This window comes from Alligator sinensis, unplaced genomic scaffold (assembly GCF_000455745.1).
Source record: "Alligator sinensis unplaced genomic scaffold, ASM45574v1 scaffold123_1, whole genome shotgun sequence".
Classification (NCBI taxonomy): domain Eukaryota; kingdom Metazoa; phylum Chordata; order Crocodylia; family Alligatoridae; genus Alligator; species Alligator sinensis.
In genome coordinates, this window is record NW_005841985.1 from 2,118,205 (window position 1) to 2,146,160 (window position 27,956).

Below are 27,956 nucleotides of genomic sequence, written 5' to 3' on the forward strand. Positions count from 1 at the left end.
AGCCATCAGGGGGAGCTGCATGAGCCGATGGGGGATGGGGCCAGGCAGGGCAGCAATCTGGGGGGCTAGGGGAGCAAGCAGGGGTGGAGCATGCGGGCCCTGCAAGGTGGGGTGGTAGCCCCTGTGGTGGGGGCTCTGGCCCCTGTGGTGGGGGCAGCAAAACGTGTAAGTATTTAGAATTCACTTTATTATGATGATAGAGACACTGGTAGGCTTCCAAATTGCTTTAACGCTGTAGATATATCAATAAAACATTGCCCAACTGATCGTTGTCTCTGTCTCTCACTCACTCTCTCTCTTTATAGTGGTCTTTTGTTTTAATTGTGGAGGAACATGGATTTGGGGGTATTTTACTAAGTGACTTCGGGATGTTTTTTTATCAGGGATTTTTCAGTTTTCCAATAGGGAACACCAGGATTCATGCTAGGGAGGCCAGTGGCAGGACCCTGCCTGCTCAGAGCTGGCACCTTGGACCCAGCTGGAGGTGGCTGACCTCCTGGCCAGGTGGGGCCAGGAGGACATGCTTTGACAGTTCAAAGCAGGCCACCACACCTGAAGTGACTTCGGGATGTTTTTTTATCAGGGATTTTTCAGTTTTCCAATAGGGAACACCAGGATTCATGCTAGGGAGGCCAGTGGCAGGACCCTGCCTGCTCAGAGCTGGCACCTTGGACCCAGCTGGAGGTGGCTGACCTCCTGGCCAGGTGGGGCCAGGAGGACATGCTTTGACAGTTCAAAGCAGGCCACCACACCTGGAACATCTTCCGGGTGACAGCTTCCCAGGTGGCTGGGCAGGGGGCACACATGACAGTAGTGCTGCACAAAGGCCAACTTTGTAGCCATAGCCCATTGGTAGCTGGCCTAGAGGGGCAAATGCCTCTACTGCTTATGCAGTTCCCATTCAGGTTTGGCAGAAGCATAGTAGGTCACAGCCAGGCAGCAGCCCCCACTGCCAGACTGCTGCAGTGGGTAAAGGGCGCAGGGAACTCTCAGGGCTGCTTCACCAGTTCAGCTGGCACAAGGGGTAGTGTCCCCAGGTACCAGTTGGCTGGGCCCCAGAACCTCCTGACAGTGAGTAGCCCTGAGCTACTTGACAGGGCAGCTTTTTGTACTGATGGGGCCATGACAGGGCAGCTTTGTATACCGCTGGGGACAGCACAGGTGGTGGCCCTGGGCTCTAGCTCCCCCTGGTTGCAGATCCAAAGGAAGCCACGCATGGTTATTTTGCCCTAAGTGGCACAATTGGCCCCGCACCAAAGTGCATGTCTGGGCATGTGCGCTGAGGCAAAAAGCCCCAGCTCAAATTTGCACCGCTTCTATTTGAGCTGCCGCAAGTGCACATGCTTGCATATGTGGACACGCCCTCTGGGACTACCTGGAACCTGTAGTAGGGGCTTAGAGTTACTTTAGCAGCACTGTATCAATAAAAGAATGCCTTGACAGTGGTTCATTCAAAGGAGGCCATTTCCTCTTCTTCTGTGAAGCAGAAATAGAAACCCAGTATAAAGCAAGCAAGAAGATGAATAATCTGATGGGTGCAAGACCTGGTTTCATTTCTAATAGACTGTGTCCACGCTGTGTTGTTTAAATAGAAGGGTGCCTGAACCTCCACGTTAGATATTCACATTGTGCCAGCCCAGTGCACAGCAATAGGATGTTCAATTACTTGTGGATAGAACAAAAAGTGTATTAGCATATTTATCATTATACTTTAAAATAAGATTGAGTACTCATTAACCATGAATAAAAGAATGCAAATGAAATGAAATCCTCACAGGCAATTTTAAGTGCTCAAGACCTTGCCACTTCAACCAAAACCTTTTGCCAGAGTACTCTATGGAGATTAAATTTACATGTAATTTGATGCTTTCTAGCTGCTTATGAAAAATAAAAACGGAATTCCATTTTCACAGTAGTTAATATTTACAGCTCACCCATGCTGCTGCCTTTTCTTCCTTACAAATCAGAAGATGTAAATAAGTGTGCCAGGTTATTTTGGGGGGCCAGGTATGCCAACAGCTGCTTTCCAATCTAAACTGTGTGTGTGATTATATATTTCTCTGCAGAACAATGTATACACACACACACACACAATTGGATGCTTGCTAAAGTAGATAATTTTTCCCTGGTGATTTACCATCTCTCCAAAACCCAGTGAGCCAACTTACAAAAATGGAATAATTTTGTATGGGTGTGTTATGGAAACAAATTAATTTTCCATTATTTTTGTGAAATAAAATCTGTCCAGGAAGTAACACCAGGCATCTCTGCAAAATGAAGCAAGGAGATAGTTTAAGGATTTATATCCACATTTGTCAAATCTAGGAACCATCAGTATGTTGTAATTATTTATGTGGCATCACTGAAGTACATGATACTTTACACTTAAATAAACTCCATGACCTGAACATCACTGGATTCCCTCAGCCAGCGCAGCAGTCTTTGGAGTCACTGAACTGGTGTTATTTAATCTTAAATTATGCCAAAAAGTTTGTTAAGCAAAAAGTTTGTTCAAGTTTGCCTTCCTCCCAACTCTGTTCCAGTCCACCAAATGTATGTCTAAGACAACTTAAAATGTCACCATATTGTATTTACCACATATAAAATACCTTTGTAGTTCCTTTGAGCTTCAAAAAGAGTTTGGTTGAATGAAGACTGACTAAAAACTGGGATAGAATTTGGAACTGTGTAAGTAAACTGTAATTGTTCGTGTTTAAGCCAGCGATTTAATACAAGAATATAGTAGTAAATTTTACTCAGTCTTTCCTATTCTTGCAGACTGGGCATTGGACTAACCATGAGCTTATGATCCCTATTTCAACCAGTCCACACTGTATCCCATCATAGATTTCTGCTATTAAATATTAAACCTTAGATTGGCTTGTTCCCTGTATGACATATAGGGTAGGGACAGAAGTTACACATACACCAGTTTAAGTCATTAGAAACTGGTTTAAACCTGTAACAGAACAGAAACTCAGTGCACATAAGCCAATTTCAAAATGGCTGAAACTGGTTTCAGATAAACCTGGCTGAAAGTAGTATCAGACTTAACTGATTTGGGTCAAACCAGCTTATGAAATTTCTGTCCCAGACCGCTTCCTGGGTCAAGTTAAATCTCAGTCCCCCAGCATGCTTTCCAGCCCTGGGCAGGCCTGGGCAGTCTGCTCCAGCAGAGAAGGGTTCTGGGGAAGGAGGGAGGAGGCAGAGACCACCCCCCCACTCCCCACCCCTGGCAAACCCTGGCTGGAGTCTGGGGCCAGAGAGGGGAGTTAAACACCCCTTCCCCCACTGAAACTTACAGCTGGCTGCAACTGTGGACTACAAATCCCAGAGGCACCTGGAAGCAGCCCCTGTCTGCACCTGGAAGCAGGAAAAGGAAGTGGTAAGCAACCCTGCAGTCTTGCTACTGTGATTCTGGACTGCAAATCCCAGAGACCTCGGGGCAGCTGGAAGAGGAAGCGAATACACAGCCGTGGTGGCTGTGTGTCAGAGAGTCAAGCTCTAGCACCTCCCCAGCTTCTGGTCTGAGCTACTGCAGACATGTGGCTGCATTACCTGAATCAAAGTATACATGTGTCCAGTTGTTTCTCAGTTTAATCTATGCAGTTTAGACTAACCTGCAAAGACTGAATCAATTCAGCCTTGGGCTTTCTGACTGTCTGTACTCGGCCACAATGTTTAGGTAGATTGAGACTGTGACTATAGCCAGATGCAGGAGATGATGGTTGTAAATGGATCAGAACAGGTGGAAAAGTACAGAATTGTTCTTGTTGCTAGAAAGGATTACCCTCAGTGAAACACTCTTTATTATTCATGCTGGCATAATTTTGAGGCAGGGGAACTGTCAAATGTGTAATCTGCTCTAAAAACCTGAGGTAAAACATGAGGTGGCTTATGTCATCCTTATGAATAATTGCACTTCTGTTCTATAAACAAATAAATAAATAAAATCAAGCTGTTAGGAAGACAACAATCAAAGTATTTGCCACATTAGGATTAAGGATCTATTCACTGGGTTCAGTATGCTTCGTCCTAGGATTTAGATTTTAGATTTAAAAAAAAAAAGAGTGCATACTGATTTTGAGCAGGCCAGTCCACAACAGCTATATCTGTACAGACTGTAACATCCTGTAACTAACTTCTCCTTGGAAATGGCATTTTGTTCCTTCCTTTCTGCTTACGGTACTTTCCCTAAAAGCCACAGGATGATCATTAAAAGATACTGAAATTCATAATTTTTCTTTCTGAGGATTTATGTTAAATAATTAAGCCCTATTATTTGGAAAGGAATTTGGAAATCAGTGACATAAGTGAAAGTAATATTCTAGTAGCCTAATAATCATGCTGGGAATGGTTCCACATTTTTTAGCTTGTTCAGTAAACTGCAAAAAGCAGGAGTTGTGTTTCTGCAAGTTTCAGTAGGAAAAAGTCCAGATAACAAAACAGGTCAAAGGAACTATTTTAAAGTTCAAGAGCTGGACCATAAAAATAACTTAGATGTTGCAAGGCTGAGCACATCAGTGTCTAACTTGTGGATGCCTAGTGATATCCAGAGCCCTGAGCTGAACATACAGGCTCTCTAAACAACACCTGGGGAAGAGTTAGAATTCCTGAGAGTACGTCCTACTGAAGCTACCAGGTTGATCAGGGAAACACCCAAATCAGTACTGCTTAACCTTTCAGAGCAGTGGTGCAAATACTGTACTTGTGATCCAGCTGTACTATGGGATGCCATTCCCCTCCAACAGGGGAAAGGAGGGTAGAAAGAGGGGAAAGGAATGTAGTGTTAAATGGCACGACAGAAAGAAAGGAAGAGAGCTTACCTCTGATAGGCAGTGCCTGCCTAGGGGAGAGGGAGAGAGCAGAAACGAATGTGGAGTGGATCAGAAGTATGGTGCAGCGCAGGGAAGAGGATGTGCTGTTTGCTGCTGATGCCCTGTACTATTTGGGGTGGACCCCCACGGCAGGGGGTCGGACTAAATGATCTCAGGTCCCTTCCGACCCTACCAACTATGAAACTATGACCTGGTCAATTTGGGAGATGGATCAGGCCCACAGGCTGTAGACTGAACACCACTGACCTAAGCTAGTCAACGGATAACTTATGTGTGTGTTATACACTTTGGGCGTGTCTACACATTAATGAACAGTAGTTACTGTGCATTTAGTTTAGTACTTGCTTAATGAAGTACTAACTAAATGCAAAGTAACTATAGTTACTGCACAGTAGAACTGGCACAAGGGTTTTTTAGTGACACTTACTGCGCAGCAGACTAATACTACTGTGCAGTAGCGAATTAGCATGGTTTTTGCCTGGCATGATACTGCACAGTGTTATTAGCAGGGATCCTGGTTTTCCCCGATACAACAACAACAAAAGAAAAATTAAAATAAAATAAAATAAAGTAAAAAAAAAAAATCACAAATTCTCCGATCAAAAACCCTAAATCCATGACTAAAATGAAAGGCCCCCCACAGCTCCTCCCCCCCAGCCCTGCTGGTGCCCCTCACTCCCCCGCTACGCCCTGCTGATGCCACTCACCCAACACTCACAGCCTCTGCCATCCCAGCCCTGCCAGAGGGGGCTCCCAGCTGCCAGGGCTACAGGTCCAGGGATTCAAGTCCACAGCCCCCTGCCCCCAGCAGGAGGTGATGGCTGCTGAAGCAGAGTGGAGCCCAGCTCTGCTCCCCTGCTGCCTGCTTCCTGCCTGCTGTGGGCTTGGGTGGGGTGGCTGGCTCCCCAGTGCTGCGCGCACCCGGGGGAGGGGGGGCAGGAGGGATCCATGTCCCCCAGATCTGTGTGTGGGGCAGGAGCAGGTATGTGCTACATGATACCCACTGCAGGCTTGGGTTCCCACCCTGCTGCCCTCCCTCGGGGCCTTCATAACTCAGCAGGTGTGACGCGGTACAGCAAGGCAGAGTGGGGCTGCACAGGAAAGCTGCTTGCCACTGCAAGCTCCTCACTGCCCTGGTGATGCGCTCCCTGCATGAGTGGCAGCAGTGAGGAGCACAGTCCCACACCACTGCCCCCGCTGCTGCTGTGTATGCAGGGGATGCATTGCCAGGGCAGCATGGAGCTCAGAGTGGCAAGCAGCTTTCCTGCATGGTCCCACTCCAGTAAGGGGGATATCCATGTTTTGCTCTGTTTTTGTCCATGAGAAACAGAAAACCTGGATCCCTAGTTATTAGGCTACTGTGCATTAAGCATCTTGTGTAGATGCACCCTTTGGGTTAGATTCTGTTCCACCTTTTAGATGTCTAAGTAGACTTAGGCATGTAAATGCAATTCTATTCCAAGCTGTTCAAGTCTCTGAAAACCCATTAATGAATCTACTTTTTCAGCACACCATCTTCTTACCCTTACGATGTCACAAAAAAACAGTAAAGAGGAGAAAGACCCATCCATCTTTTGCATTAACTCAGGGTTGTCAAACTGATCTGGCCTTGAAGGCTGGATGAGGAGCACAGGGACAGTCTGTGGCCTGATCCTACTGAAAGTAAAGGGAAATGAGGAAAATCTTCCCATTCTTACAGATGACTTTGCCTTCAAACTTTCTGTATGAAATTCACTCCTTTTACACTTTGACCAACGTTTCCCTTTGGATTGGTTATCTGAAATTGTCCCCACTTGCCATGGCATCATGAACCATCCTGCACATGCAGCAGGGGGAAAATCTGGGCTCCCCATGCCACAAGAGAGCAGCTGTGTACAGGTCAAATTGTCCCCTGGCAGGGGGGAGCAAGGCCACTCTCACATTGCGTGGGGGGAGGGAGGGGAGGGGGCGTCTTCTGGGCCTAGGGACAGACATTGCACGTAAACCGGTTTAAGTCATCAGAAACTGGTTTAAACCTGTAACAGAACAGATGTTCAGTGCACATAAACCAGTTTGAAAATGGCTGAAACCAGTTTGAGATACCCCCAGTTGAATGTAGTAACCAGATAAACCTGGCTGAATGTAGACTTAACTCATTTGAGTCCAACCGGTTTATGCAATGTCCCAGACCCCTTCCTGGTTTAAGTTAAAGCAGAGTCTCCCAGCATCCCAGCAGGGCTGGCCCCGCCTCTCCACTCCCTGGGTGGAGGTCCAGCAGAGACTGCAGGTATAGTGGCATCTGCCTGGCTTCCTCCTGCTCACCCCCCCTCCACGATCTGCCTTACACAGACGTCTCTCAGCATTAGCTAGCTGGTATACATGCTGTCACCGGTCCCTGCTGTGGGGGACAGGACAAAGGCAGACAGAAGAGTGTTGGCTTAGGGCTTTTTGGAGCTAATCAACAGGAAGCTGGTAATGTCCCTCCATTTCTTCCTTGGAAAAAGTTGTTTAAGAAGAGATTGAACTAATGAGAGGGGTTTTACTTTGTTTGATGGGCTGATAAATGCTAACAACTCCCTGTGTAACTCCCTGCTGTGTAACTAAATGCTCTGTTATCAACAGCAAGGGAGGGCACCCCTCCCTAATCAGAGTGTCCTGCCAGGGCCTATCCACACACCCCCAGCTCAACATTGTGGGGGGGAGGGCTGCTCTAGTGCCCCCGGCTTCTAGCCTGAGCGACTGCAGGCATGTGCCATCATTTCCTCAGTCCAGAGGGGATGTCTGACCAGTTACAAACCAATTCATCCTTCCCAGGTTAGACTAGCCTGCAGTGATTGAATCAATTCAGGCTCAGGGTTTTTGAACATCTGTCCCTAGCCTGGGAGTCTACAGCCCTTGCAGCATAAGATCTGGTGATCTGTGGCCCACGTGCATTTGGCCCTTCACAATCCAGAATTTAGACAACTCTGTTCTAGAGAAGTGCTTCACTTTCATGAAAAGCTGTTAAAGAAACTACATATATAGGAAAAGTTGGTTTGGAACGGTGGTAAAAAAGGGACATCCTCACATTTCCTCTGCAGCTCCTGATACACAAGATCAGCACACAATGCTAGCATGTAGGACTTCACTACAATATCTATACAGTCTGGGGTAAGACTTGGAAATTCACAGCATTGTGCTGACTGCTGGATTTTAAACGTTTCTCAAAGGTAACAGTTTACCAACCAAGGCTATAAAGCACAGTGTCTAAAGGAACAAAAGAAAATCTTATTTTCAGTTCTTTCTTCTCAAGAAACTCTGCAGAATCTCATGCTAAGGGTTTTGCCCACCATTATCACTTGAAAAAAAAGAAAACAAACAAACACTTGACTGTTGTATGAACCAGCTGTTCAAATGGGACTGGCATTTCACACAAGCACTGCAAAATTTCAGTACAATTAAGGCAGCCAGTAGATCTGTGTGGATTTAAGGAAATTACAGAAGACTTTGCTACAAAGCCTCATATTAACAACAATTCTTTAATGACCTACAGACAAAGTCCCATAAAATGTGTCAATAAAGCTATTGAAATATGACAACAATGCTTGTTCATTTCCTGATGAAATACCTATAACACTGCTAGGAATTGAAAAGAATAAACAATGTATTATAACTTCCTTTTCTAGATAAAGAAACCTTCTCTTACCTCAAGAAATTCAATAATACTTCTTTATACTCCTAATACCATATGTTTGCCTATGCTGTGAAAGAATGTAGAGTGCTTCTATAATTACTCTCCTATCTGAAAAACTCATTTGCTGATGTCATTACCTACCATAAAAATATTTAGGGATTCATTCCTATTGGGCCAAAACCTCTCATGCTGAGCAGTGACTTAATGTGCTGTGCATTGGGGATTTCCTCCCTAAAAGCTCATGTGCAGTAATCTATGGCATTCTGCTGTAGCCCTCTGGCAGCCATATGTAGGGTTCTAGGAAACAGTTGTGTGGGTGCCTACAAACCCCCTTACTGAGCTTCTTTCATCTCACAACATGCACCAGACTCTGAGATTATCTAAATACTGGTGTGGATCCAGTTTCCAAGAACTTGTGCTTCATGCTATGTGTAGTTCAGGGAATTTCCTGATTCACAATTTCACAATTACTGTATTTTCCATTTGTTTTTGCATAGTGTCTTTCAGACAGTATGTTAACTGAACCCTGCTGGAGCAAATCCAGCATCTCCATACATATAAAGTTGTAGTTTACATCAGATTTTGTAAATTGTTTTTGGCAAATATGGGGCCCAGTCACATGGTCCTTTGGAGACTGTCCCACAGCCTAGGATCACCAGAAAGTAGGTGATCCAGCAGCTTCCCAACCCAGTGCCCTCTTATCCCAGAACAACTCTCACATTGAAGCAACTATAAGTCTGCTTCACAGTGATGCAGCCATAAAGGACCTAATCCCTAACGCTGTTCCCTAATATACCACAAAAAAGGATGTACCCATAACCCTGCCTCCTAAAGCTGACTAAATAATTCACCATCATGTTTCTTGGCATCAGACTGAAGAGAGGATTATTATTTCACTACAGTGTGTGCAAGACTCTGAGGCAAGATGCATTAACAAATTAACCCCACCCCATTCCTGTAAATATCATGGAAATGTCCCAGCTCATACATGTCCAGGAATGTTGTGCTACTCTTACAGAAAATACAGACATCCATCCCAATCACATTTAGCATAAACTTCAGTTCCATTACTTAGGTAAAAAAAAAATCCTCACATTCTTCATTACATTGATGTGGCTGGGTTCCTCAAACAAATTACTTTCTGTAGAATATATTACAAACTACAACTTTATGTATAATCTGAATGTTTAACTGTGTTTATGTAGAGAGACAGTATTGGTTTTTAAAGTGTTCACCCATGTTTTACTTGAAAGATGCTATTAAAACAAACACACAAACAAAGAAACCACAGTAACGGGAACAAATTTAGCCATAAGCTTCCGTAGGAAAAAAAAAAGTTCTGTTGAAGGAACTTCATTAGTTCAACACAGTACTGAACTTTTTCCTCATAAATGAAGCCTTCAGATGGACTGAACAGTGCATAAGAATTGTAGAAACCACCCAAACTTTATTACCATAGGGTGTCATCTTACAAGCCTTATGCAAAATCTCCTTACTGACATGGATAAAAGTGTTAAGACAGAGCCTTTTTCTTTTCGAAGTATGGGATACAAAGTATAACTGTATGGTCGTATTCTGGGATAACGTGCATTCATCAAATCACTTACATCCAAGAGAGAAAGGACCTTTCAGATCTTCTTCCCAATGCAGCATTCTTTCTGGTTTTGTATATAAACATATGATATATACTCATATATTATATGTTTATTCATATATATTTAGTTTATATGTACACTCATATTTATGGATATATTTATAAGTAGCATATGTTTATATAGGTATTAAATTACAATATAAAAGGGAAGATAGTGACTGAGCTAGAGAAATTGGTTAAATGTATTTTAGTGTACTCAAACTCAACAGAAAATTGATTTAATAAAAAAAGGATGGAAATGTAAACTACAGGAAGCAAACAGAACATGTTTAACATATGAAGGATAATAAGGCCCCCTCTACACATTACAGGTGTGTGCAATTACATGGTTAATTGTGCAGTTACCTTGAGAGCAGCTACACTTGCAAAGTACCTATCATGCCATAAAAAAACTCCAACCAGCTATAAAATTAGACCTGGAAAAGGTGTACTAACTTTAGAGCTCGTTGCTACCGAGTTTTAAATTGCACATGCAGCAGAGTCTCCTAACCACAGAGGTGCACCATGCCCAGCTGGGGCTGGGAGACCTACAACTGTCTACATTCTCAGCCTCAGCAACTGCTGACTCTGGGTCCTGGCACCCAGAATCCACCAGCTGCAGATGCTGGGTCCCAGCAGCACGCTGCCTGGCAGGAAGACACAAGTTACAGAAGATGATATGTTTTGAAATGTCTTCTTCTGAACCCTTATGCAATGAAGGTTCAGATTTTCACCTGATTGGCCATTTTTGAAGCAGTCTAAAGCTGTGCATGTGTGTTTGGTCATGGCTATAGACCATTTTCTGTGGCCAGACTGGGCAAAAATTGTCACTTCTGCCTGCACCCCTGGAGCCAGGCCCATGGTTGTAATCTTGCAGCCCTGTGTGGTGCCTGGAGCTGCCAGAGCTAGGAGATCACAACTGCCACAATTTCCCAGCCTCAGGGCTACATGAAACCCCCCCGTGGCTGGAAAAATGCAGCTGCCAGGTTTTCCCAGGCCTGGGGGTTTCGCACACCCTTGAGGCTGGGAGATGGTGCCAGCTGTGATCTCCTAACCCCTGGGGTTTCACATATGCTGGAGGACAGGAGATCACAACTACTGGGGGTGCATGCACTGCATGGTGCTCAGTCACAGGAGCATTCTTCTTGCTGGTGCAGAGGGTTCCTGGGCTCCCCCTGCACCAGCAATAAAGCGCAATGGAATTTAATGTGTGATCTCATAATCATGCCTCTTGCTATGCATGTGTGGCATGGGATACAATACATATTGTTGTCATTACCCAATGATTGTGTGTGCACTTCAGCACTGCAGAATTATTTCCCGCCACATGGAGCTTTCTTTGCACGGTGCAATTCTCAGCTGCAGAGAGAAAAATCCCGGTGCAAAGGAGTTCCCGCCGCTCGCATGCAAATTTGTTCCCCATTATTGGCTGTTTCTAAATTATTCCCACGTTGCGGCTAGCAATTGGCTTGCTAGCCGCATAAGAGGCTTGAGAAGTTTCCGCCCAAGTCGGAGATCTCCGAGAATCTCAGGAGGATCCTGAGAACCCCGATTCCGAGAATTCCGGGAGAAATCCGAGAGAATTCTGTCAAGGAGTCCACGATTATCTCGTGGATTTCTACGTATATCTCGGACCGAATGATGGTTTGATCAGCCATCAAGAATCTCTCCCTGTCACCGACCGATCCCTCGACGTACCCCTACCCTGCGCGCTCATCGAGAGTCACCTTTCGGACTCTCATTTTGGTATCCAGAGCTCTGCCCAGTTCGTTTTACGGAGCCTAGCAAACTCCGCTCATGTGTCTTCGGTGGAGCCTAGCAAACTCCACATGTGTTTATCTGTAACTGCAACTCAAGCAAGTTTTCCTGCCTGCACCGCGACCATCTACGGTGTAAGTAAAATAATCTTTAATCAACCTCCACGCGTCTATGCCTAATTCTAGTCCGCCATGCCGACTTCCCCGGCCCACGTGCCTGGGCTGCTGGCCACAGCCCCTCGGCCCCGACAATTGTATTCTCTCCTGATATAATAAGGAAGAGTCTCAATTTGCAGGTGTTCAGTGTGAGAAACCATCAAGGAACTTGATTTGCAAAAATAATGCTGTGTCTTCAGCCTCTGAAAATAATTCTTTCCTATTAGTTTGGATAACTGCTTGGTGTGATCTTCAAGAATACTCAAATTGACCCTTGTATTTCTAGTGATATTTATGATTTGATTTCTTTGCTGTGCTTGAACTCTCTTGCAGAAGCTTTTAACAAACTCTGTTACTACCTGTGAATTATATATCAGGCTCCAGTTTCTAGTGTGTATTTTGAGTTTGAATTGTGTTTGTTGAATTAGGTCATAGGACTGGATCACATGGTGAAAGTCCCACTGTATGAGCCTCTCCTCTGTCACTACTTGATTGCATTTATCTCACATGAGCAGGTTACTAGAGGGTCAAGAGAGGCAGAATTCAGACAAGCTTTCTCAAAATGTTGAAACTGATTGTTTTAGTGGCTTCTTTTTACTATATTGAAATGTCACTTATTCACAGTTCACCTATATCTAAAGTAGTGGTGGCCAACCTTCTGGGCCCTGTGCACTAAATTAGGAGACTGATCCCAGCATACAGGGTTGGGCAGGGATGGTGCTGGGCTCCAGGGACCAATCCTGATGCGGGGGGCCAAGAGGGGGTGGGGCCCAATCCCAGTGTGTAGAGGCGGGACGGGCAGCACTGGGGCCCAGTCCTGGTACACAGGGATGGGGTAATACTTGGGCCCTGGAACCTAATCTTGGTTCATGGAGGCAGGAGGGGGCCCTGAGGTCCAATCCTGGTGGAACAGGGCAGCAACAGGCTCCCTGGGTCCCAGTCCCAGTCTACAAGGCAGGGAGAGAGAAAATACAGAGGTCTAGGGACTGTTCCTGGCATGTGGGGCTCCATCTGGCCCTTGGACCAGCTCTGGGCCACACATGGCACATAGCACCACTGACCTAAGCTAAGGGCCTGGTTTTTGTCTCAGTAGTAGGGAATGAGAGTAACTCCAAAGAAGCAAATGAAATGGTGTAAAACTGATGACAGCATAAAATAAGGTTTTGTACTATGTGACAGTCACACCAATAATATACATTTCCTTGCTGCATCACAAGTAAGCCCAAGTTTTTGTGAATCTAAGGCAAATAGCCCACTCAGTCTTTCTGTAAGTAATAAGATTTCAGTTGCCTTATGCATTTATATTTTGCCTCATGTAATAACCATAAACCACTTTTACAAGGGAGGATTTGTTTACCTGAACTCAGAAGTCTGATGTTGCATCAGTAGTGAGACTTAGTCCTACTTCCAAAACCATAAACCCAAGAGAATCAATGCAAATAAGCACAAGCCTGTCATATGCCAAGCAAGTCCATGGGTTCTCAATGGGGTTGAACTGGGAGGTGGGGAGGGGAAATTAGTGTTGCTGGTCTGCAAGCTCATACAAACCAGTTCTCAAATAAAAACATGTGACTTCCTTTCAGACTAAACTCTGAATAAAGCATATGAACTATCCCTACATTCAGATAGCAAGGAGAACAGAACCACCTCGGAGAAGCACAGAAGAGGTGACAATGCTAACAAAGTTTTCCTTTTCTTGCTCTCATTTTGTTCCCACCCAGCCCTTTACTTAATTTTACTGTCTTTGAAGATAGAATTTGTCATAAGAAACAAGAAACATCTTCGCAGTGGCATAATATTTTTGGCCACTGACAGATATTAAAAAGAAGGTGCAATAAGATCTGATGCACAATCCCAGTTATTCATGTCGTTAAGTGTAATGTGTATCTGGGGCATTTATTTTTTATCATGCATTTTTGCCCATCTCCCCTTTTATGGTTCTGAATTTTCCTGCCTCATTTTTTCCTTCCATAAAAAACAAATAGAAAGTGTTATCTCCCTCATCTGAATGAGGGTTACTAAAGTAACAGAAGTACCAAATATGCGCTACTCTTAAATATTTCCAAAAAAGGCAACTGTCATGCTACACGTGAGATGAAGGGATTTCCAATATTCCCCTGGAGGCCATCATGGCAGTGGTATGCAACATACTAAAATGCTAATATTTTACAAGCAAGTTACAATCTTTGCTCATGAACTCAGCCTCTGACTCTTCAAAACCATGCTAATTGAAAACATTCTTTGAAGTGTGCTCCCAGATGGAACATGTGAATGAAAATTCACACTTCACAGAGTATGGTTAGTTATTGCCCATTTGCTGAAAATGTAAATGATGCCTGAAAGTCTCTGGAATTCTCTCTCTCAACCAGAGGTAAATTGAGAAGGTCAGGACTGAGGCCTTGATCCTGCTCTGACTGAAGTTAATAGCAAAGCTATCATAGATTTCAGTGGTGCAGGACAAGGCCACATCTCCACTCCAGTACCATCTTCAACTTTTTATTTACTTAGCCCTGTTATGGCAGCCAACAACCCCTGCCTTCTCTGCTCTGCACAGACACATACCTCAGTCCCCTGTTCTCCCACAGCTGTCTCTGCATGGCACACCCTTCCTGAACTGCAAAGCCATTCTCCTGCACTCCTTCAAGCTTTTCCTTAAGATCCACCTCTCTCATGATACCTGAATTTAGTTAGCTAAATATGACATCAGCTTTGAATAAAACAAACAAAAAATATCCCTTAACTTTATTATGCCAAGCACAAGCCCTTGCTGTGTAACCACATAATCTTATTGATGTTCCCTGCTGTCATCCCTCATTGTCTTATTACTTGCCAATTATATTGTGCATAATATTAGGATCCAATGCTGCATTAGCTCAGATCCTTGTGCATGTGTGGCGACAAGAGTCTGCATGAGGCTGAAGTTTGCCTTAGCAGTTATGAGACATAAGATTGGTTTGAAAAGCTGCTGGAGAATAAATAATAAAAGGTAATAATCTCTAAATTATGTACCCGCAGCACTTTTAAAAAAGGTCCATTATTTTTTTTTGCAGAGGTTGGTTCTTTTACTGAAGGGACAAATCCTGCCAGTCACTGAAACCAAAGGAACTGCTAATGTGATTTATGATGTGCAGGTTCTGACCCTATGCATTTATGGCAATGAAGACGAAAGGTGTAACTGGGAGGTACTGCAACCTGGGCAGTACTGCTGCCCCCCCAAACATGCCCTGTACCTTCCCTACTGTGGTTCCAGTTCACAATCCAGCAGTGGGGAAGGCAGAGCAGCAGCCACAGTGCAAGGGCCAGAGCTGCTAGGGGAGATGTCTTCTCTTTTTTTTGCCGATGACATGTATTGAGGTCAAAAAACCCATTGGTTTTCAGTGACAAAAAAAGATAATATCTTTCCCTGCAGTAGTGAACCTCTGATGAGGGCAGGAGGGTGAAACATTGCCTTGTTCCATTCAAATGACCCCTTCTTAGGCAGCACCATAGGATTGTTCCCCGCTTGCCAGTCCAATGTTACATTACTGATGAGGAACTTTTAAATAGGCATCTCTATCCTGGGTGAATCAGTTAACAGTGTAAAGTCCTTTCATTTTCATTCAGTGCATATAAAGTAAAAGAAACTTGTTAGAAGGTGACTATAGTTGGCTAATCAACCAAAAATAAAACTTTTGACATTTTCATTTTCCCTATTTGTTTTTTTTCCCAGGGAGAGAAATAAGAAAACAAATCTTCCCTATGATTTACTATGCAGGGAAGGCAAGGAAAATATAAGGTTTCACTTCAATTGGATCAAGACTCACAATCCTTACACAGAACTATACTCAGAAAGAAGCTGTCTCTTGCTTGCTTTAAGCTTTAGCCCATCTATCCCAGACAGTTTTGTTTATACAAATGAAAATAAAAAATTAGCCTAAATAAGAGATCTTGTTTATGAAAACATAAGTAAAGAAGTGATACAACAAGATAAAAAGATCCTCCATGAGAGAGATTAATCAGTGTTTAATTTAGTGTTCTATATCTACTCAGTACTAGGCAGACGCATAGGGTGTGTCCAGATGAGTATGCATGTTCGTTTCCCTGGGGACAAATAACAGCAGGATAACTATGTGCTGCTGCTATTTGTCCCTGGGGAATGCTCAGGCACGCAGCAAATTGCCGCAAGTGGGGCAGGAGAAGCTGGGGGCAGCACCTGAACTGACCCCAGCAGACTTACCTGGGTCCTGAGGGCCTCCCAGGGCTCCAATGGCAGCAATCCAAGTGCCAGCAGCTAGAGCATAGCTCTGGACAGCCAGGCTCCAGTTTTGGGTGGTGCCTGCTGCTGCCATGTGTGTCACCCCCAGTGTTTTTAAATATTTTTTTTTTTTTTTAGATACTAGGATTTCCCTATATCTAATTTTGTTTCCACATTGCAGTGCAGAGAACCTTTTGACATGCACCACATGCATTTGAGGCACGGCAAAGTGCATGTGCCTGTTCACCTGGACACGCCCACACTGGTTATTCTCTCTGGCCATAACCTTTCTTTAGAAGCATTCCTGAAATTACGTGATTTAGATTACTTAAGTGTTTGATGATTGTTTTACAACTGTTCACTAGTAGATTATAATGGAAAGACCAAACTTCCCTTTCCCTCTCAGCCTCCTCAACTTTTATAAGCATCTCCGGAATTTTAGCCTAAAGAGGCAATGCTTTCGTGTTTATCAAACAGAGGATAGACTGAATGAAAACTCTGAACTCTTTGTAACAGCTGACAATACAATTGAATTATATTTCTACCCATTTGCCATTCCAACAAAGTTAAACTTGATTACAGTACAGCATCTATCTTATGCACAAACTGGGGGGGGGGTGTCCCCATGCATGCAGGTGTATATAATAATCTATGTTAAAAGGACATTGCTGGGGTTGCAATGTCAAACACTTAAAAGTTAGGAAATGCCAGAATTAAGATTGTTTGAGACATTTTAGCTTGGCCCTTTTTTGGGTTAGCAACATGATAATCTTTAAATACATGGCCATGCACTGTCTCATTCAGTTTTCAGAATGGACTAGAACTGCTTTGGTGCTGAATCAGGGTTACATAGTACAAGACTGTTGTCTGAAGAGCCCCCCTTCATTTAGTGCAGAAGCAGGATGGCCACTAATTGTGTATTCCTCATTTCTAGTTCCCAGGCCTGAGACCCTGGAGTCTGTTTGCAGAGCGCTGAGAATGCACAGTTGCAACTGAAACTAGTGGAGCTGTGCTTTGAATCTATGAAGTACTATATAATGCTAAGAAGCCTGAAAAATCAGGTCCTGGACATCTTAAAATTGGTATTCTAAATTATGAATACATTATTCTTTGTGTTCCATTATCCATCTGTAAAATCTAAGTACTAATTCCCCCTCATCTCAGAGGAGAGTTGTGAACATGTAAAAATTACACCTGAAGGGTGTTTACAGAGTGGGTGGAGCTAGACAGTTGTCAGTGGTGGCAGATGACAGAAAGAGGAGCAACGGTCTCAAGTTGCAGCAAGGGACTATTAGGTTAGATATAAGGCAAAACTCAGTACTAGGAGAGTAGTAAAGTGCTGGAACAGGTTACCCAAAGAGATTGTGGAATCTCCATCTCCAGAGGTTTTTAAAATCTGGCTTGACAAAGCCTAGGGTGGGATGATATAGGTGGGAATGGTCCTGCTTTGAGCAGGGAGTTGGACTAGATGACCCTTCCAATCCTAATTTTCTATGATTTCTATATATCATTAATGTTAGTGAAGCACTCAAATACTACTGAGATGAAAGCTACAAAAAAGCGTAGGTAGAATGAATATATACTTAAAGGAGATGTAGTCTGCATCAGATACAGAGCAGGTGTATATTAGGTTCCCCATAGAAAGGAAGAGGAATCAAGGATCAGACTGCTAATCTGAGCCAATATCTGGTCTTTGATCTGCCTCTAAGGCAGCAAAACTACATACTATCACTTACCTTAGCCTTGTGGCAGTACCATAATTGTATATCATGCTGATTTACTGCTAGGAGGGTTATGTTGCTAAATAAAGGCCTATCTCAAATTGCCTGTTATCTTTCCACAGTCTGACTGTCCCTAGTAGCATCCCTCTTTTCATTCATTTTAAACATTTTTAATTCATCAGTCTTGAATACCCTAAATTTGCAATAGCCTGGAGATATTGGAATTGCTCAAGATCAAGCTGATAGCACGTTTGCTATTGGTGTCAATCAATTAGCTGATGTAACTTGTTTCCTATGTATTTAGTTACAGGGATATTACATGATGTAAAGTCAACAAATGACTGGCAAAACTAGAGGATAAGGAAGAGATCAAAGGTTTGTTTGCTTTTTCCTCCTTAACCTATGCCTTGTTGCCTTCAGAAAACTGTACTACAGCAATAGCTAGTTATCAAATTTCAGCCACATGATCTTCTTATCCAGCAGTAAAAGAAATAATAAACCATTGAGAGGCATCTGTCCAATGTGTATATTTTGGAGGAGTTTTTTGTTTTTTGTTTTTATCAGCTGTAGAAAGAAAGGGAAAAATGAAGACAAAAACCTACAACAATAATATCAGGAAGCAAAACATTTTAGTGGGCTTGAGTGCTTTCCTTTCGAAGGATTGAAGTGCATTTGTGTGCTATATCAGAGGGAACTGCTAGTCCTCTGTTCTTGTAACAAAATCAGGCTTTCATCAGGCACCTAAAACTGAAGCTATAAAAAAAAATAAAACCACTAGCCACTCTAAAAATGTGAACCAGGAATGACATACCCCAGGCAACAGCAGCAGTATAAGAATCCTTCATCTGCAATGGCAACATATTTCAACCCTGACCTAACCCTGCAGGGGCTGTAGATATAAGATGAGAGGGTATATCCCATGCCTACAATTCAGTCATCAGTCTTTCCACTGAAACGTTCAGTGAGGATGCTAATTAGTGTAAATGGCTTGTAATTACCAATGGTTATTTCTTTAATGTGGATAGCTGCTCTCTAAAAACTGGAACACACCAACTCATTTCACATGGACCATAGAACAGCCATCAGGTGGTAACAACTTGAAATCACTAAAAGCCTGCTCCAGAATGAAGCCAGTGACTCAGAGGTGCAATGCTTAGTCTTGTATTGTTAGTCTCAAAGCTACAGTGTAGTTGCAGCATTGTTTACCTTGTGCTTTATTTAATCAATAATGCAAATCTTTTCCAACAGCTAGTATGCTCATTAGATACTTCTGTTTTAATGAATTTTCTAGAAGATATTTCTGTATTTAATTCATGTACGCCCTTTTGCTTTCAGATATACCATTATCTCCCAAAAATCAGTCCTTTTTAAACCCTGGTCTGACTCTTACCACCATTTCATTTCTCCATCTCTTCTAAGCTTTTTAGGCATTTGTTTTTCCTGACCGTCTTGTTTTTTCTCACTGCTAATTCTATTTGATGGTCTTGTTTCTTTTCCCTTGGCTCCACCAACACTACACACACGACCACTTGTTGGTCAAGTCCAAGGCCTCTTCCCATTCTCCATGACCTGTGTGTCACATCTCTTTCAGTTACACCATTCTACTTGCATTTTTCCTTCTATACAATTTTTCCTCTTACTTCTTGAGCCACTTTCCCAGTGTCTTTCAATTAGTGGTTGCACTTCTTACCCCTGCTCTCCTTCATCATTTCATTCCCATCCCCATTCAACACCCAGATATATCTGAAGACCTACATTGTCTAATCTTCTGTACTATCATCTTCTATTCCTTTTGGTCTTGCATTTGCAGGTGCTTCCCTAATCTTGCTTCTCGGATATTTTAAACTCAACATGTTAAGAGGAGAGCTCTATCCTCCTCCACATTGAGAACCAATTTCCACCTTTCCTTATCTCTTTAATATGCACTGTCTTCATCTCTCATTTTCAGGTGTTGATACTTCTCCCTCCTTTTCATTTTGCCTCTTACTGCCACCCCTCACATTTAGGTAACTGCTAAAAGGTACTGTTTTCTCCCCTATTATGACTTCAGGAACCATCTTCTCATCTCAATCCCTGCTGCTAAAATCTTTGCCTATGCACTGACATTTCTTGCTAGGAGTACTCTTCTCAGGCCCACCTGATAAGTGCTTCTATTCCCTCCAATCCATCTAAAATGTTGGTGCTGAAATCATATTTTTCTCCCCCACTCTGGGTATGTCATTTCCCTCTCTTCTTTCTCTGACTGCGACTACCTCTACATCACAAATTTAAGGAAATGCAAAATCCTTGCCTTTGCTGTCAAGGCTCTGGATGTTCTGCTCCTGCCTGTATCATCTGTCATACTCGACTTGTCCTCTACCATTCATCTCTCTTCTTTGTTTCTTTTTCCCAGAAGCCCTGCCATACTTCCTTCAACATAATTTTTTGCTCTTCAGTATCCTCCATGATTGCCTGTGTCATGACTTCCATCTTCTTTTTCAGATCCCTCCTCTAAAGCCACATACCCTCTAACAATAATTCACTCCACTGTGCCAACCTTCTGTTTATTTATAGATTAAAATAATAAAGCACAAATATGATGCCTATGTGATCAGATACTCCAGTGATAAGCTCAATGCAAATGCTTAGAGAGACAGAAATAGCACCACATACACTTAAACAGTCTCATAATCACATTTTGTACATTCCCCTTACCTCAACTCTTGTCTGATATGTCACTATCCATGTCCCATTTTATTTTAAACAGAAACCGTTGGCCTCATTTTCCAGGGCGCTCATCAACTGAGGCATGTACTGACTTCGCTCATGGATGCCCAGTGCTTTCTGAAAAATGGGGTTACATATCTTTATTCTCTATATAAAGAACTGTATACAACTGCAGCCCCATATGCTAATATTATATAATTAGAGCATTTCAATTAGCATAGATGGTCTTGACAGCCACAGATTTCCTCTACCAAGTGGCCTGGCCTGTATTTCTTCCAAGATATTACTATTCATTTACCATAGCCTTTTACAGGAGATGCCATAAGATTACAGCATAACTCAGACGGAAGGCATCAGTAAGCAGCTGGCCTAGAAGTTGACCTGAGAGTTGCTTTTTTGTATAGAAAACAAAAAGTTTGCTTTGATAGTAAAATCTTTCTTCCTGTCTTCTGGCATTATGAACCCTCCTCCCTCTTCACAGGCACATACACATCCACCACATTTGTTATATCTCCATAATAAAAGGACTAATCTTCTTCAATTAGTGCCAGAAGTGCTTACATTTGTGCCTGCCTATCATCCTTTCTGCTTCCATGACAATCATAGCAAATGTTATATGGACTGCAGTGAAAGGTAAGGGACCTACAAAGGGAAACAAAATAAATATTCCTGAATGGTTTTGCTTCTTTACTAAAAACCTAAAGTAAGGGGGTGCTGAAAGGGATTATGGGGAGGGGGAAAGGGAACAGGAGAAGATGAAGGTGTCAAAGGCTTTTTTTTTTTTACTTCTTATTTTATCTTAGAATAACAGAAATATCAAGTTGCATTTTCTCTGCTTCTGCTAGAGTACTCCCATGAGACTTGGAGTGGCAATGTTCTCAGCCTTTAGTTAAACGTGTATAGAGATCTTGAACCATCCACAGAAACAGTTTTTCTTCCCAGCCTGTCACAGGTCTGAGTACTGTATATGTTAACAAAAGGAATAAACAAAACAAAGTTTTAAACAGTTTTACTCAAAACCCTTCCTCTCACAAGCATTCAGCTCCCAATAACATAATAATCGCATTTATTTTCAAGCTTCCAGGAAAACAAAAGGAGGTAAAGATCTACCATAGTCTGTGTTTAAAAAAAAAAACCTGTAAAAAAGAACCCCACATCTTTTAGACTTTCTTATTTATAATAAGTAATAAAAAATACATCTTTCATTTCTCTTTAAAGATCAATGGCAAGTATACTATGGAAAGGCTGTTTCCTTTCCGTGTGAATTTAATAGCCCAGAGAGGTGACTGATATGACTTGGCCATTTTTATTCTTCACAAAGAAAAGTTATAGAAGCTACCACTGGGGTCACTGGAAGTGTATGCATGTAGAGTTTTTGCGCACTCTAAATCAACTTTTAAATTTCCTAGTGTTTTCTATATATATATTTGTTTTTAGCCATTTTTGCTGTGAAGTCATTATTTTACATTTGAACATATTCAGTGTTGGCTCCTGCTGTCTGCAGACAGATGGCTTTAAGTTATGAACTATTCTTAAAGAGCCCTACACTGGGAATGCAACCATGCCTCCCCATACACTTGTGGAAGGCTCCAACAACTAATTCTACACTAAGAGTACCTTTTTAAGATTTATAGTAATTCACTGGCAAAATGGGTAATTGAGTGAGTAACCCCAAATATTCAAAGAACCTATAATAAAAATCCTAAGATTTCTCTCTCTCTCTCTCCTGCTCTCTCTCTCATTCTGACAAACGCCTTAATAACACAGTCAACAGTGGAAGCCATATTCACTAGTCTGTAGAATCATAAGCTGAAAGTGAATTGGCACAAAACTGCTGATGTGACACGTAACATTAGTTTCTAAAGATGGATGACAATTAGACACTAATTAGAACTAGTGAACTTCATAGCTGTAACTGAGTCTGGTCGGAGAAGCCCTGGGCTGGCAGGCTAACTCTTGGGGCCCCCTGCCAGCTGGGGCTGCTCTGACAGGGCTGCACGTGCTGTGCATAAATAAATTCCGGATCTGGTTGTTCTGGAGTTAATTGTTCCCATGCACACGTTCAACCAGCATGCCCAGGAGCAAAACAACTCAGGAGCAGTAAGCTCTGGAGTTTATTCATGTGCACTAATTGCACTGGTAGATGCACCCACTGTGATATAAAGGGGTGCTTTTACTATCACATTGTATGATACTGAAAAGAAATGTAAAAAAATCGCCTCACCCCCTCCCCCCCAAGAAAAAAGGCACACAAGAAAGACCAGGGATCAACTAATTAAAAGGAACAAAGAATATAAAAACAAGAATGGGATTGAGTTTCTAGGGCCAAAATTACGGTCTCAGAAGGCAACATTACACAGAGCACCCACAAAGGAATCCAAGCAGAAGACAGTGAATGTAGCCTATGGAATTCAACTGAGATGCATAGGCAAACAGTTGAAAAGAAATGTCTCGCATTACAAACAACTCTCAACACCTTGTTCAACCTCCTTCATCTAAACCAGGGATGTCCAAATTCCCATCTGGGAGCCACATGTAGCATCAGTGTGCAACCTCCAGGCTGCACACCATGCCAGCCACACCCTGTTGCAGTGGGCCTCTGAGTTCATACTCCCACCCTCTGCCATGTGGTCAGTCAGTGGTGCACAAATCCTTAGCACCCTCCCCACCCCCCATGCAGCATCGTCAGAGGCATGCTGTCCCCCTGTCCCCTCTGTGCCCCCCACCATGTGGACTGCATGGGCAGTGTGCAGCCACTTCTCTTGCCACACAGGCAGCACTGGAAGCCTTCCACGCCCCTGCTACATGGGCAGTGCCAGGGCCACCCTGCTGCACAGAAAGCACCAGCAGTGCATGGGTTTCCTGGGGCTCTGCAGCTGTGAGAAGTGGCTGCAGGGGCACCCATGCTGGCCTTTCAGGCACTGCATATGGCCTGTCCTCATCTAAACTGGTAAATAGCCATACTGGCCAGTACTAGGAGTCTGTTAATGAGAAGATTCTGAATTTGAGGGTTATGAATAGAAAGCACATAAATAAAATGATACATGGAAAAGCACAGCCAGAGACAGGGGATGGGGCACAACTGTATTCTGGGCAAGTACCAAAGGTTCCATCGATTCCTAAGGATCATAGTTCAGAAGGTTTCCACTATTTGTGACACCATCTAGGCCCAAGCATCAGCACAAGCAAGCCTTTGCCACCTGCACAGGAAGATTTGAATTGTGCAACCTGGGCTTAAGGAAGAGATCTTTCCTTCATGTGGCTGCTGTGAACCTGGTCACTGAGATTAACTACCAAATCCTGAGGAGACCCTATGGAAAGAGGGGCAGGAGTTAGAGAGAGTGGCAGCATTGAGAGACCTTGAAATGTTCTTCTTCATTCGGGTATAAAAGAGATGGATGTCATCAGCTTTAGAAATGAAAGGAAAGTGATAAAAGCATCAAAATGAGAGCCCTATGGAGAATGTTTTTGTTTATTCCCAGGAAAAATAAAGGTAATACAAATTTTTGCTCTCACAGGAACATGCCAAGGTGCCCCAACACTAATTAGCAGAGAATACTTCTGAGCAAACAGAGGTACAACTACCAACTGTGACAGCTAATAAAGTGTAGCAGACATTTTTTGATGTAAACCTCTGTCCATTTGAAACAAGATTAAGGGCTAGAGCCATAGACGGGTGCAGATGCTGAAATGCTGATCATTGCCATGTTTAACTATTAGTACTCTGGCTGACAGTGAAATTCAAGGTCCCAAGTTAGATGCCCAGGTTTTTCAGACTGTGCATAGTGAGAGGTGGATGCCTAAGAAAGGAATTCATAGGAGCCAGCAAACATTTAAATGAGCCTGGAAGAAATGCTAAAGAACGGGACAGGGTTTAAGCTCTAACCCCTTCAAAGGCAGCTAGGCACTTACAGTTGCTTGGGATTTTCAGCCATAAACCCAATCCTTCCTCAAGCTAAATATTCCTTTCTCCCAAACAAAATCACAGTATGAGGGCTCTACTACTCCCTACACAAGGGTCCATTGGTTAGTGCAATAATTTGGAAGGTGGGAGACTTGTTTTCAAATCCTCAATTACCTGACTTGAAAATTTGCTGACCACCAAGCTATGGAGCATTAATGGGAGGAGTCTCTCTCAATCTCTCTTGTTGAAGTTGAAGTTATTGAAATCAGCACAAGTAAATAAATACTCATTGGAGGAAGGACTTGCAACCTGATTCTCCTGCAAACTAGGTGAGTGCCCTAATCACAGAGCTCATCTCTTGCTTTTTCCTTTCTCTCTCTGGCCAAATGAATATTTAATTATTTAGACATAGTGGGCCAGTTTCAAGAGGAGAGTTACTGTGGGATATCCTATGGCCAGTTAGGTAGGGTTCCTTTAAGCTATGGGTGACTTTCACTCAGTTCTCTGCTTTAATAGCATCAATGGTCAAACTTGAGTCTCCCAATGCTCTAATCCTGGGTATAACAGGGGACATGTACAGTCAGCCTCAAAAATCTTCTTGCTGGCTTTTGTGTGCTCTAAATGTAGCAGATCAGGCTTCACTGGCAAGATAGGCAGGAAAAATGCCTACCTTGAGAATCTAGTCATGGATTTTGAACAACTTTGTGTCAGCAGTACTTAAGGTGATTTTTCACATGGCCACTGACAGACAGGTGTGTGTGCATGGACTTGTATTTTGAAAAGGACAGTGGAAATAGTGTAGCACATCATCACATATAGCACAAGATATATTTTTATCCAGTTGAAGAGACTAGAAGATTTGCTAATATGGTAGGGGCCTAGAGCTACATTATTCAGCTTAAGATAAAAGGAAAAACAAATAACTTTATTTGAATGTGCACAATTTCCTAGATTATACATTAAATCTCCCTAAACTAGGCAAAAATAGTCAAAAGATATTGTTTCATTAAAGCTGTACTTATTATAGTTAAATGTACATATCTTATTCAGATTCATAAAACAACATCTTTTTTTCTTGAGTGCCTTAACAGTGCCTCTAGGACTTCAGTATCAATCATTTCAACACCTGAGTTAATATTATCATACCTAAATTGAGGTTTTTAGTTAGAGCTAAAAACAGTCTACAGAGTTGTGAAACAGAAGACATTACCAGGAATGGCTAACAGACAGCTAAATTGCAGAGGAAAGGATAGTATGAATAGTGGAACATCATGACCATTAAAAAGGAGAGAAGAGAGATTGGCAGGTATGTGTGAAGTGAAGAGAGATTAGCAGGAATCATACAGACCATACGGAGTCATGAAGTCAGTTGACTTTTTCAGTGCTGCTTGATTAGAAATGCTGCTGCCCCTCCCAGGCAGTTGGTTTTATAATTTGGGTAGCACAGGAATCTTAGGAAGAGAGGGTGCAGCTGCACCACTACACGTCCACCCCTGGATCAGCCCCTGTGTGTATGGTCTTCAGTCACCTATCAGGTTAGAAAGCAGCTGTGGAGCACCTAAGGAAGCATTCAGGTGCCCAAGTCCTTTTGTTAATATTACCTCAATTCGTTTTATATAGGTCATCAAACAACCCCTAGAAAAGAATAGCTTTCAGTCAGTACTGACCTGGATTTGAACCCCATTATTAACCCTAAGTGCCTCCTAGTCTTATTTCCTCAAATTCAGTTATTTTAAATAATAATTAGAAGAAAAAAACCAGACAACCCAGAATATGCAACAGTAAATACTAGGTCAAGATAATTGCTTATGCCAGTTCAGATCAGCTCTGCATTGCAGATGGTGACAGCAGGGGAATATGATAACAGTTTTCAAGTATTTGAAAGGCTGTCAAACACAAAGTTGTGGAATGTCCTTCATTGGACATTTTCCAGAAGAAGTTGGATAGATCTCTGTCTGGGATGATTTAGGAACAGCAAATCTTGACCCTGTATAAGAAATTGGACCTAGTGAACCTAGACATCCCTTTTAGCTCTATGATTCTGTTCTAGTCTATCAGAGGTGCAAACCATAATTTCACAGCAGAGAAGAAAACCAGACATTTCTAAACTTAGCCTAACCTTGAATGGTGAAGCATTGATATGCTTGAATCCTTCAAATCAATTTTGTTTTCACACCACAACTAAATTACAGGGATGAATCCCAGAGGCTAAATCTTTGTATTCCATTAAACTAAATTCCAAACATTGATGAACCATGATATTAGATTCCAACATCATATATTTAAATGGAGTTTAACGTCTTAATTTGAATGTATTGGTATAATTAAATTGTGGCAATTCAATCAAAGAGATGTTTGCCACTACCAAAGTTAATAAGGCATAAAAAGTGTGAAAGCAGACAGGAAGCTAAGGTCTATATATACCAAGCATACACTCATGGCTACAACTTAATTTGATTCCTTAGGTATCCATTTAACTAATTTCACAGCTAGCAATAACTGCCTGCTGCGTCTATTGTAAAAAAAAAAAAAAATGCATGCCTTTGCAGTATATCTTCTTAGGTAAGATAGTCTCCTTAAGGAAGGACAAGGTAGAAGAGTCATTCACCACTCATCATTTTCTTCTGTGATGGAAATATGTTTCATGTGATAGCCAAAATTCCCAGTTTCTGGTTCTGAATATTCTGGTCTGTATCAGAGACTGTATTAAACAACACCACATAATTACACAGTCTGCCATACCCTCAATACAGCTTGTTCCCATATTCATTTTGTAAGAATGAACAATCTCTGAGCAACATAAGTGTACTGCAGGGAATCAAAACTGTGGAAAAACTAGTATAATTTAAATGCATGACCCTAGTAGTAAAGGAGGAGTACTCTAGGACTCTAAGCATTTTCTTGTGTTATGTCAGTGATTCTCAGCCAGTGTTGTGGCACTGGCATGCCTTGAGTTCCTTTTGAGGGTGCCACAGGGTGCCACACAGTATTAGAACTGTTAGGTGTACAAACATGATTCACAAGATAAGCCCAAAGATTTCAAACAGGACATCCAGAATGTTATTAACACTCTCTCTGTTGTGGTCTTTCTGAGTTCTTGGCAACAGAAAAAATACTCTTATTATTTTCCTATGATTAAAAACAAAGAGCTGGCATTTTTGAGGGGTTCCTTTAGTCTAACAAGGTTGCAAACCACTGCCTTATGTGATAGAGAGCACTTCACTTACACATGCGCATACATGTATTTAAAAAGTTTATACATATTTTCTCACTTCAACTACAACAGAATAGTTCATCTTCTGGCCAGCATAACTTTCATGTCACCCTGCTCCTCATATGGGTGCTCACCTAGACA

At 42.5% G+C, this 27,956-nt stretch overlaps 1 long non-coding RNA gene across 1 annotated transcript in view; it reads right to left on the reverse strand.

Annotated features, from left to right (window-relative positions):
* Positions 1-18,854, reverse strand: part of LOC102380551 — a 39,275-nt gene extending 20,421 nt beyond the window's left edge. The window contains exon 1 of the long non-coding RNA XR_323535.1: positions 18,803-18,854. This is a non-coding gene — a long non-coding RNA (uncharacterized LOC102380551). The remainder of the gene's footprint in view (positions 1-18,802) is intronic.
* Positions 18,855-27,956: the final 9,102 nt, after the last annotated feature.